We start from the raw sequence: 12,668 nt of genomic DNA, 5'->3' as shown, positions 1-12,668 counted from the left end.
AACTCCTGTCTCAGACCTGACAAACTCCCCACAGCTAATACACTGCTTTTATGATATTTATCCAGGAAGCATAGCAGTGAGATCTCTACTGAAAGCTTGTAAATTATTGATACTCCGAATCACTGCGAGAAGTGTGTCCAAGGCATGGTTAAGGGGTAATGTAAGTACATGGAAAATTATGCCCATATGGTATTGTTGTGAAAGTGAGTCACCCCAATCATAGGTCTTGTTGGGAATGGCCCATTCCAGTGGGAGGGAATTGGCACCTGTTCCTTGGTAGCCAGTTATGTGATGTATTGCTCCATTGTCAGCCTTTGCACCAACCCAGAGAAGCCAATGGAAAACCATCAAAGACAAATTATAGACATCAAAACCCTGTGGAAGTGACAAGAACAATATGAGACTGAGGAGTTCGTCCTTTCTGTGAATAAAGACAAAAGACTGATTCAGTTCATAACAGGGTGGAGAAAAACACTCTGGGTCCATTCACCAAGGAGATTCCTAATGACCAGTGGTGCTTCATGAAAGGCAGGGCCGTGGCTCCTAGGGACTAGGAATCAGTGAAATTGACTGAAGTGTGAGGTGAGACTCTACTTAGATAGGAAAGGTAACTATTAAAAAGTGTAGGTTGCATTTTCTGATTTTGTTTAGTTGGTAACAGTTGGTTTCCATCACTCACATTTGTTTGTTTAAATCTCTATCGGTTGTTAAATAAATTTCTGCTTGTTTGATAACTATACTCAAGTGCTGTGTGAGATACAGTAGCAGTGATCCACAGTAAAACTAGTAACCTGGGATATACCATTGCTTTGGGCAGAGAGAATCTGGGATTTCTCTGAGTATCTGGTGATCCGGGCTGCACCCCAGAGGGGGACACATTGAAGGAACTCAGGGGTTAGGGTGGCTGCTGTAGCTCAGAGGAGGGTCTTTGAGTGCCTGATGGTCTGGGTGAGTTTGGTCACTAACATCCAGCTGCCAAATGCAAAACTCTGTCTTCCTAGTGGCAGGTGGCAACAAGGAAACTCACAGCCCTCAGCTCCCTGAGAAGGGTCACAATATGCCTGTATGTTGATTCACCTGTCAAATTCACACAGGGAAAGCTCCCTATAGCAGAAAACTCTGCCATATGAAATTATGGAACATGTGCTCTTCACTCTGTGAAAGCATGTAAAGAATCCAAGTGCTGGAGGGTAGGGTTTGGGTCCAGAGTGACCTAGACAAATTGGAGGATTGGGCCAAAAGAAATCTGAGGAGGTTCAACAAGGAGAAGTGCAGAGTCCTGCACTGAGGAAGGAAGAATCCCCTGCACTGCTACAGCCTGGGGACCGACTGGCTAAGCAGCAGTTCTTCAGAAAAGGACCTGGGGATTACAGTGGATGAGAAGCTGGATATGAGTCAACAGTCCCCTTGTTGCCAAGAAGGCTAACAGCAGATTGGGCTGCGTTAGTAGAAGCATTGCCAGCAGCTTGAGGGAAGTGTGTTCATTTCAAACCTGCAGTTTATTCATTTCATTTGGTGACCCCTCCTAGTTCTTGTGTTATGAGAAGGAGTAAATAATACTCCCTTCCTTGGTCCTTTAGAAGATATTATGTGACCCCCTCCTCCTTGTGTCTCATGTCTTGGGACCAACATGGATACAACAACACCGCAAACAACAAGGTTCAAAGTCAATGCACATGGGAGAAGCATCTTGTGTTTCATTCCTTATGTCCTAGTCCCATCGTGTGGCCATTTCCTTTTCTTCCTTTCTGTCAAAAGCTTTGGTGTTTTGCACAGAAACATTATTTCCCCAGGAGAGACCCAGGAGTGAGGGCTGCATTCCTGTGCCAAACAGTCACTAAAAGGGGGCAGACAAAGGCCTTTAGGACGAGGCGTCCGTCACTGTCAAAAAATCATCTCCCTCCTGTGGTTCCATGGGCAGCAGGAGCAGCCACAGCTCGGTGGCCCCCGGCAGCACTCCTGGGGTGGCCGGAGCAGCAGCAGGCCCCCTGGGGCTCCCCTGTCTGGGGCAGCAGCTGGAGTGGCAGCGGGGGGGGGGGGCCTAAAATTTTGGACCGGACATTGTAGGTCCACCATTATTTTCTTGAATTGCCTCAAAACAGCAAGTCAAGAAAGTCTCCTAGGTGCCAGGCTCTCTGCCATGGAAACAGCTGCCCCTTCTCTCCAAGAGTCTGTGCGTTCCACCCAGGAGCGTACAAACCTCTGCACTGAAGGGGGGTCAGACAGTGACGGTAACACAAATCTTCCGACTATTAACCCAAGTCCCTTCCTTCCTTTAACCCAGGACGTGCCAGTCAACTGTTAGCCATGGTGTTATCTTCATCTTAAAATACCTCTCAGGACATTGAACAGAGGAAGTGAACCCCCCTCCCCCAAATGGCTCCCTGTTGAGACATTGTACTGTACCTGCCCCTGGAGCCTGTCTGGTTTTATATCCTTAGAGATTTTTCTCTTCAAACCCCTTATCCCAATCTATGGGCCACCGCCGCATTTCAGAGTTTAGAATTTACTCTCTTCACCCTTATATGGCACTTTCCATGTGGATTAGACAAAGTGAGTGGGGGAAGCTCCATGGCTAATGAAAACCGATGCTTTGGGTGAGGCCTGAACTCATAACCCCAGCACTGCACCTCCCTCACTAGCCAGGTGTGCCCCTGTAGGTGCTTCATAGACAAGCTTGGGAAGTAGGGTAGTTACCTGTGTCTGTGATTAACCACTTTGGTGATCTAATTGAGAGGCTGATGGTCCAAACCCAGGTGAAGGTAGAGGTAGGTTTTTTTAGTGATGAGACTCCAGTACATTTTAATAGGCAGTAAAATGCCTCAATTCTGGTCTAGCCTCATTGGGCAAGCATAAGTGGTCTTTCTGCCAGCTGCATTGGTGGTATAGTGGTGAGCATAGCTGCCTTCCAAGCAGTTGACCTGGGTTCGATTCCCAGCCAATGCAGTGATATGATGTTTTCTCTGCTGAGAATGGGTTTAATTTCAGTCACATTGTATCAGTTTAATAATGGAAGGAGAGAATCAATGTCCTGCAGGTCATTAAACACCCAGTGGAGGAAGAAAGGGTCGGGACTATACAATGAGCAGGTGGAGTTATCCTGGTATTACAATGTTTGGTTTATTTATTTTTTTCCCTTTACTTCCCTCTCCCTTTTAGAGTCAGAGCCTTTAAGATCAGAAGGGACCAATGTGATCATCTAGTCCGACCTGCTGCACCTTGCAGGCCAAAAGACCCACCCACCCACTCCTGTAATAGACCCGGGAGGGGAGGCAGCTCTGTGCACTGCCCCTACCCCAGGCAGCACATGGAGGCCCTCTGCTCCCCTCCCCCCATGGGTGTGCAGAGATGTGCCAGCAGCACTGAGGTGGCTCCCTGCCCACTCTGCCTCCATCCCTCCGTGCCACTCCCAGAAATGGCCGGCATGTCCCAGCATCCCCTGGGCTGGGGGGAGAGTCTCCATGCACTGCCCCTGCCCCGAGTACCAACTCTGCAGCTCCCATTGGCCAGGTACTGCAGCCAATGGGAGCTCTGGGGGCAGCGCCTGCAGGCAGCGGCACACGAAGACCCCCTGGCCCCGCCCACCTAGGAGCTGCTGCCAGAGGGTTGTGTGTACCAGTCACTCTGGGAGCTGCAGTGCCCGGGGTAAGCGCCACCCCTCCTCTACCCCAAGCCCCTCCCCCAGCGCAGAGCCCGCACCCCGCACCCAAACTTCCTCCCAGAGCTTTGCTTGTCTTCCTTCCACCCAGAACCATCCTTATCCTGGGCTGCAAGTAGCCATCCCTGGGAAGCCAAGACGCAGGCACAGGATTCTACCTCCCAGCAGCCAACCGCACCTCCCCAGGCTTTGCAGAACGACTGGTGGTGCTCTACTAACCCCACTTAGCCGCACTGAGGCACTTAGCTTCTGCCCTGCCTTCCTCAGCTCGACTTTCCTCTTTTGCCCCATACCCGCCTCACTTCCTCCTTTGGCAAGTCACGCAGAAGAGCCGGCCGCCATAGGCCAACCTCTCAGGGCAGAGGAGACCAAGCCACAAGGCTTCAAAAGGTGCCTGGCCCAGATCCTCTAGCTTTCCCCTGCTGATGCCAAGGCTTTTTCTCAGCTCATTTCACTACCCTCTGTCATGACAGGGTTGGCGTTATCGCAGGTGTTACCCAAAATTGGGCCAGCTAGTCAGCATAGGGAGCACTAATGACCCACCAGAGTTTGGCAGAAAGCAGCATGTTTATTATATTGATAGCTAAGCTCAAACGAAGGGGGGCAGGGTGACACACTCACGCTCCCAGGACAGGCACAGCACTGGAGATGTGAGGATTCTGCAAGGTAAGTGTCCCACAGCGTGCAGCTATGGACGGTGCAATGAAGGTAAGTCTTCCTGAGACACAATGAAATGCAACGCAGAGAACCACTGGCCAGGTGGTCCGAGCAAAGGGCATTCACTGGAGGTACAAGCTTGTGAGGGCTCTCCTGAGCACATGGCCCCTTCCCCTTTTTAAGGGCCTGCACCTCATTGCCTGCGACTAGAGATGACTTGGCTGCATCTGGTTGGTCACACTCCACCTTGGGCAGTGTCCATGCTCTGGATGTGTGATCGCTGCCTAATTAGCGTCCCAGACACCTTGTCTACCTGGGAGCTCTTCTGCTCTTCAACCAGCCCATTCATCCCACGAGCATTCCAGGAGGGAGCGGGAGGGGAAAAGCCACTTCACAGGCATTCAGAGAGGGAGAGGAGACAAAAGTGGGAGCAGGGGAAGTATAACAGACCTTTTGAGCATAGAAATCACTGCTGCTCCTACAACCGCAGGGAATAGGCCAGTAGGAGTTGGGAAAATTAAGCCAGTATGTTTCTGCCTGGTTTTGAACCAGGCACCTTTTGCATGTTAGGCAAATGTGATAACCACTACACTACACTACAGAAACTCTGTCCTAGTACATTGGCCATATTGGGTCAGACCAAAGGTCCATCCAACCCCGCATCCTATCTGTCAACAGTGGCCAATGCTAGGTGCCCCAGAGGGACTGAACCTAACAGGTAATGAGCAAGTGATCTCTCTCCTGTCATCCATCTCCACCCTCTGAAAAACAGAGGCTAGGGACACCATTCCTTACCCAGCCTGGCTAATAGCCATTCATGGACTTAACCTCCATTCATTTATCTGCAAAAAGAACAAGGAGTACTTGTGGCACCTTAGAAACTAACAAATTTATTTGAGCATAAGCTTTCCTAAGCTAAAACCAACTTCATTGGATGCATGCAGTGGAAAATACAGCAGGAAGATATATATATATAGATATACACACACACACACACAGACCATGAAAAATTGTGTGTTGCCATACACACTATAACGAGAGTGATCAGTTAAGGTGAGCTATTATGACAGGAAAAAAAACCCTTTTGTAGTGGCTTTCATGGCCTTTGAGAAAGCAAGGCAGAGCGTTGGAAGACCCAGCAGGGTTTGTGGCACAGGAATTGTTCTCAGATTCCACTGAGACTTCAACTCAGATTGCAGGATTCAAAGTCCTGAGTGCTGGCCCTTACACCATGGGACCAGCAGAGCACCTGTTGTTTACTGTAGACTTCCAGCAGGGAGGACTCTGTGGGCAGGGGCGGCTCTAGGCATTTTGCCACCCCAAGCATGGCAGGCAGGTTGCCTTCAGCGGCTTGCCTGCGGGAGGTCTGCCGAAGTCGCAGGACCAGTGGACCCTTCGCAGGCATGCCGCCAAAGGCAGCCTGCCTGCCACCCTCGCAGCGACCGGCAGAGCGCCCCCAGTGGCTTGTTGTCCCAAGCAAGCGCTTGGCGTGCTGGGGCCTGGAGCCGCCCCTGTCTCTGGGGACAATTTTTTCTGGCAGGGAGGACTCAGTGGGAACATGCCTCTCTGGCCAGCCCTGCATTTGCTGAAAAAGTCAGCGCACGGCACTTTGCTGCAGGCCCAGAGGCCTTTCTTCCTCCAGACTGTGAGGCCAGTGGACAGGTGAGGCAGTAGCACCTTCAGTCCCAGGCAGTAAAGGGCCCTTCCTGGGAAAGGCCATGTCCTGAAAAGGAAAAACTAAAGTCAAGGAGAGTCCTTCTGAAACTCTTTGGGTATGTCACAGGGGGAAAGTGTTTCTTTGCCTCACCAGGGACTTGAACCCTGGACCCTCAAATTATAAGGCTGATGCGCTGCCAACTGAGCTAGTTAGGCTCATATGCTACAAAAAGCAAATTTCATACAGAAGAGAAACTAGTCAAGAAAAATGAGGGTAGGAAACTATACAGAAAACCTGCTACTCTCGCTCTCTTAGCAGTCCTAGCCCCGCCTGCTCCTCCATCTGGTGCCCTGAGGCCGTATTCTTTTTTTTGTTAAATATCAAATCCAGGAGAAAACACAGTTATACAAAGCAAAATGAAATCACAAACAAATGTCATTGGAAATACAGAAATAAAAAAGGAAAATGCAATTCCCATCACTTTATCATATCTGGGCCATTCCTGTATCGAGAGCACCCGCGAAGGTCCCTGTGTGCTTACGAGAAACCTGGAGGAACTCATACCACAGCCTGAACATGAAACTCAACTGCTCCCAGGTGCTGCAGTAAAACCCTTTCCCTGCTGTGACGTTGCACTCCATAGGATTTTATGAAAGTATGCTAATGAGTGTGAATATAAAGTGACTGGATTATGCTTCACGCAAAAGGTCTCTTGTAAGGTATCATTACAAAGCTTATAATCTACTGTGTGTGTTCATCCTATTGTATGAACCGATCATTCTTGGATCTGAAATTAGAAATATGAACTATAACTCTGAGGTCCTGTTGTAATGATGCAAAGTGTGGGCCATTAATAGTGGTTTGGACTCTTGATGGCTCCCATTAACCAGGACAATTGACTGGAGATGGCTCTGTCCTGCACCATCTGTGAGTCAGGCCAGGAAGAATGAAGGCTTGGGGGGGGTGGGGGGGGTGTCTCACGGGACATGTGACCATGTCACCTGGTATAGGAATCCATCTTAAACCTGGGGCTTTTCCCCAGGAGAGAGACAAAAGATTCCTGCCTTGTACCAAAGCTCTATAAGAGGGTGGAACTGAACAAACATGCTGCAGTCATGAGACATCCCCTAGCTATCACCTGAGCTGGAACAAGGGCTATAGCAGGTGAAAAGATTGGGCCCAGACAAGAAATAAGTCTAGTCTTTGCCTCTCAGTCTGTGCAGATGGGACCTTTCCCTCCACTGCTGGAGGATTTGCCCTTCTCATCTACCCTTGTCCCAAGCAGCACAGCAGGTAGGAATCTTAAATGTGCAGAGGAGACTTAGGAGTAAACCCCCCCCCCCGACCTTCCATGCAATTGGCACTAGCCCCTCACTGAGCAGGATTGAAACTCCTGCAGGGCATCAGCAAAGCAGCAGGGTGAAAAGAACTTGGAGATGCTGGGGATTGAACCCAGGACCTCATACATGCAAAACATGTGCTCTACAACTGAGCTACATCCCCAGATGGCCCATTTGTGCTATAGGTTACACTTAGAGCCCTCCTGTTTCCAGAGCACCTAGTGGCCTAAAAGCAGCATGAGGGACACATTCCCTGCTCTGAGGCCAAATCTGATGTCCTGGAAGTTGCTGGTTCTTAGGGGTCACTCTGCTGCAGGGCCAGATTCGATGTGTGGGGCAGAGAGAGTGGGTGCCCTGGGCTCAGGGTGCAGAGATACACTCAGCCCTCTTCCCTGCATTGGGTGGGGGGTGCTGCCACCCCCTCCTGGAATGTAATGGGAGGGGAGGGGCGCTGTGAGTCGCTCAACACCTGACCCTGGTGGCAGCAGTGCTGTGGGGAGCTCCAGGTGTTTCTAGGATCTGCTCTTTCCACCTGCCTGTAAAGTCCAGCTTTCCCCAGCACATTCACTGCGGTGCAACTGGGTCACTGTTTCCATGGCTGAACAGCAAAGAATCACTCCCAGTTTCCCTTCTATCTGCAGCAGGATTAGCCTGTGTCAGTGATTAATGAGGTGGATCTTGTTGTAGATTGTTATTCATTCCCCACCTTGACAATTCACACCGTCCCTTTCCCATGCAGATTCCCAGCACCTCAGTGATCCTCGTAGCAGGAGCTGGGGCCTGAGATTTTCAGGGTTCTTCCCCCTCCAGCTGGAGTGAACTCAGCTTTTCCCCCATCCCAGACAATCCATGAAATAACAACAGGGGCATAAAGAAAAGGGGAGGGAACATCTCACGGCCAGGGCTGGATGTGCCCAGAGCCACCTGCTTGTCCATTGTTTCCCTGGAATTTGGCCTCCTGCTTTGCACAAGGGACAGCTCAGCTCAGCATCAATTAGGTGACTCTGGGAAGTTCGGGGTCCCCGGGCTCCCAAAGGAGGGGGAAGCAGGTCACCCCTGGAGCAGGTTAAAGCTGCAGGGTGACAATGGGGTTGCTGCCCCTGTGAACAGCTGCTGTAGCACCGCCTGGGCAGGACAGGGAGAGCCAGTTTTACCCCCCACCCCAGCCTGTATCGGGGGATGGGAGCACTCACACCCTGGGGACCCACCCACCAGACAGCTACTGGGAGGGAGAGTGGCACCCACACACCCAGGATCTTGTAGTGGGGGACAAGGGCATCCACACTCTGGGATCCTCTGCAGAGGGACGGACACCCACACACCCAGGATTCTGTATGGGGGGCAGAGGTACCCGGACACCTGGGCGGGGGAAGGGGGCACCAAAACGTCCGGGATCTTACCTGGGACGACAGCGGCGCCTGCAGCTCGACATGAGAGAGGGGTGAGGGGAGCAGGAGCATTTCCCAGTTCCAGGCTGTCCCCATCTGATCAAGGCACAGAGCTCACAAGCAGAGTTTAAAGCTCCAGCTGCCAAACTGCAAAACAAGCCGGGCCCTGTGGCTGGTGCCTATGATCCCAGCGCCTGGGGAGGCTGAGGCCGGCAGATCGCTTGAGCTCAGGAATTCTGGGCTGCAGGGGGCTGTGCCGATCGGGTGTCCGCACTAAGTTTGGCATCAATATGGTGATCCCTGGGAAGCTTCGGGTCCCCAGGTTGCCTAAGGAGGGGTGAACCGGCCCAGGTTGGAAACGGCGCAGGTCAAAACTCCCGTGCTGATCAGTAGTGGGGTTGCACCTGTGATTAGCCTCTGCAGCATAGCCTGGGTGAGACACGGTCTCTTTTTATACAGACACCCCCCCGCAGAGCCTGGAGGGGGGGAATGGGAGCACCCACACGCTGGGGATTCTGAATTGGGAGGAGGGACACCCCTCTGCAACACTTGAAAAGAGGAACAGCAACACCCACACACCACAGAGCTTGGATGGGGGCAGGGGAACCACACACGGGAGCTAGTTCATGGGGTGGGGAACACACCCATATGCTCCATTGCACCATTCTTAATGAGAAGAACGGGGGCATCCGCACAACACAGATCCTTAACGGGCGGGGGGACACCCACACACTCCACTATTAACCAGGAGGGACAGGGGCACCAGACACCCCCTGCAGCATGGAGAACACCCACATCCACCGGATCCCTCATGGGGGGTAAGACACAGGGGATTATAATGGGGCCCAGCGCACCCACGCACCAGGGATTGTTAAGGGTTGAAGGGACAGGGACACCCACACACACTGAGATCACGTCCTTGGAGGAACGCAAACCCTCCACAGAAGGACCTGGTCTGTTCCATGATGGCAGCCCAGCCTGGGTGAGTCAAAGTCTCTTTTTATACAGGCACACCCCAGAGATCCTGACTAGGGGGAGAGAGACACCCACCCACCAGAGATCCTTAATGGTCTAGGGTGCACCCACACACCAGGGATTCTTATGGGCGGGAAGAATGGAGACAGCCAGACACACTGAGATCACTTCCTCCAAGGAGCCTGGGCCAGACAGGGAGACACAGTCCCCCTTTACAGATCTGCCAGACAACCTGCCTCCCACCCCCTCCACACAATGTTCTTATCTGGAGGTGAAGCCAGGGAAATCCCATGGAGGATTCTTATCTGGGGAACTGGGGGGACCCACTTACCACCAGAGATTCTTAAGGGCAGGAGGAACAGGGACTCCCACCTCTGTAGCATGGGGGTGGGTCGCCTGCTGGGATCATCTGGGCATATTTCACCTCGTCAGCTCCCTGCCATTGCCTTGGGGGCCCCTTGTTTGCTGCCTCTGGTGCCCAGTTTAGCCTCCTTCCTGAGGGCTGAAACGCTTTGATCTATCTAAGGTCTGTGGGATCAATACGTGTCATGGTGTAATTCTGTGTTATTCGGGGGTCAGACTAGCTGAGCTAATGGCCCCTTCTGCCCTTAAACGCCATGAAAACATTTCCCTGGTTTCTCCTTGCGCCTGACAGACACCACGGTGAGGGGCCCAAGAGAAGATCCTGGACACAGCGCTCTGGCTCTTACTTTACTTGGGGACGTCAGCGCTTTCCTAGCAAAGCTGCTGCTAAAGCGCTGGGTTTGGGGAACGGTTCGGCTCCGATTCAGAGATCTGCCTGCGGGGTGTGAACCTGCCACGAGGAGCGGGAAACGCAACCAGCAACGGGAGGCGCTGGCTGAGCTCCAGGCTGCCCCCATGTGGCCAAAGCTTAGAACTGAGCAGCGGAGTTTAAAGCTGGCGCGGGGAGGGACCTGAACACGCGGGGCACGAAGGCTCCTGCGTGTTACGCTTGGTGGGTGGGCAGCTGAGCGTAGCTGATTGCCGGAGTTCAGGGCTGCACCCGGGGTGCTGAGCAGGTGTCTGTGCTCAGGTTGGCCTCGCTATGATGGTTTCTGGGAAGTTTGGGGCTGCCAGTCTCCCTAAAGAGAGGGGAACCAGGCCAGAAAAGGAGGCTTTCAAAACTCTGGTACGAATCCCCAGTGGGACTGACCCTGTGAAGAGCCACTGCAGCCCCGCCAGGAAGAGCCGGTCTCTCTTTGTGCAGCCCCCTCCATTCCTCAGGACAAGGGTTGTGCTCAAAGATCTGTGCCCCGTGTTTTTACCTCCGTGTGAAGCGCACAGAGCAAATAACCCTCAGTGCCTCAGCTCAGTTCCAGGCTCCACTTCCACTCGCTCAGGCAAGATGGTGCAGAGCAGGGCCGGCTTTAGGCCTATTCCACCAATTCCTCCGAATCGGGCCCCGCGCCTAAGAGGTCCCCATGTCCAGTGAGAATCCCTTCCCTGGCTAGAGGCGTCTTTTTAAATTTTACTCACCTGGCGGCGCTATGGGTCTTCGGCGGCACTTCGGCGGCGGGTCCTTCAGTGCCGCCAAAGACCTGGAGTGAGTGAAGGACCTGCCGCCGAAGACTCGGAGCACCACCCGGTGAGTACAAGCCCCGCGCTTCCTAAAGCCGGCCCTGGTGCAGAGGAGCCCCTGGGTGTCTGTGGGCCTGGGGAGGATGGCTTTTGATTTTTCAGCCTGACCGCTTCGGGGAGCAAGGCCAAAAGTCAGATGGCTGGCTCTTCCGTCCACCACGCTCATCAGGAGCCCTTAGTCGACAGGCTCGGAGAATGCGGGCGGCGTCCCCCACTACCTCTCGCATGCAAAGCGAGCGCTCTGCCGCAGGCTAATTCCCCACAGCTGGCCTGACTCTCAGGCACCGGGCAAAAAAGGCAAGGGCTCTGTGGCCTTAAGCAGAACACAGCCTGAAATGGGGAGGGGGGGCGCTACCCAGAGCTGGGGAAGGGGGTCCGAGTCCCAGCCACGCTCCTCGGCACAAACACCAACGCTCCCTCCCTGGAGTGTGTCTGGGCTGAGAGTTAGCCCCTGAAACAAGCACCAAACATCAGAAGACAACGCAGGGATAGATCACTTGACGATTGCCTGCTCTGGCCATTGCCTCTGAAGCGCCTGGCATCGGTTACTGTCAGAAGACGGGATAGTGGCCTGGCTGGACCATCGGTCTCACCCAGGAGGGCCGTTCTTATCTTCACCACTTTCCTCTAACCCAAGCAAAGCCAGGAGCAGGCCCAGCTCAGCAACTCTAGCAGGCTCCCTGGCCCCTGGCCCAGCATACAGCAAAACGACCCTGCCTCCGCCAGGATAGACAGCCACCGACTCCCTCTTCCAGACCAATGCAGCCCTTCCCTGCTTTGGCTGTCTCCAAGCTGTCTGCGTGCTCTGCTCTGCTCCACGGCTGCCATGCTGCCTGAGATCAGGAGGCTGCGAGGTCTCACGGTCTCAGCTGAGCTGGTATCGCATGCCACCCTGCCCATCTCCTCATTCCCTTCATGGACCCCTGGGATGTGAGTAATTGTGTATTTGAGTGGCTCTCCCTCCCGGCCAATGAGCTTGGCGTAGACTAGCAGGGAGGGAGGAGGAAAGGGATTGTGCTCCAGTGAGAGCTCAGAAAGAAAGGTGCAGGTCCCCCACTAGAGCCCAGCACAGCAGAGCAAAGCAGAGCAGAGCAGGCTGGAGAATGTGTGTCTGGGTCTGACTACTTCTCCCATGCTTTTCCATTTGAGCTAACTTCCCCAAGCTGTCGCCAGCCTCCCAGTCAGCGCAAGGGGGAGAAGGGCCGGGGAGGAAGAGCTTTGTGCTCCGCAAGGGCTGGCCTTTTGGGAGGCCAAGCGGGGAGAGGGATGGAGGCCACTGGAGGAGCTGAGCCGGCTGACTGTCCATGGCTTCTAAAAGAAGGGCAAAAGAAGACCCCGCGGCTGCCCTGCCGCTGGAGAATGCAGGTATTGATCCTGCTGCTTCTTGCATGCGA

The 12,668-nt window shown here is 53.3% G+C and overlaps 2 non-coding genes across 2 annotated transcripts; one reads left to right on the top strand and one right to left on the bottom strand.

Moving 5' to 3' along the window:
• The first annotated feature begins 2,874 nt into the window (after positions 1-2,874).
• Positions 2,875-2,946, top strand: TRNAG-UCC. The gene has a single exon. It is a non-coding gene; the product is annotated as a tRNA-Gly (tRNA).
• Positions 2,947-7,403: 4,457 nt separating this feature from the next.
• On the bottom strand, positions 7,404-7,475 carry TRNAA-UGC. The gene has a single exon. It is a non-coding gene; the product is annotated as a tRNA-Ala (tRNA).
• Between the last annotated feature and the right edge of the window lie 5,193 nt (positions 7,476-12,668).

Source organism: Mauremys reevesii, linkage group 12, assembly GCF_016161935.1.
Source record: "Mauremys reevesii isolate NIE-2019 linkage group 12, ASM1616193v1, whole genome shotgun sequence".
In the NCBI taxonomy this organism is placed as follows: domain Eukaryota; kingdom Metazoa; phylum Chordata; order Testudines; family Geoemydidae; genus Mauremys; species Mauremys reevesii.
This window is presented reverse-complemented; position numbering and strand designations above follow the sequence as displayed.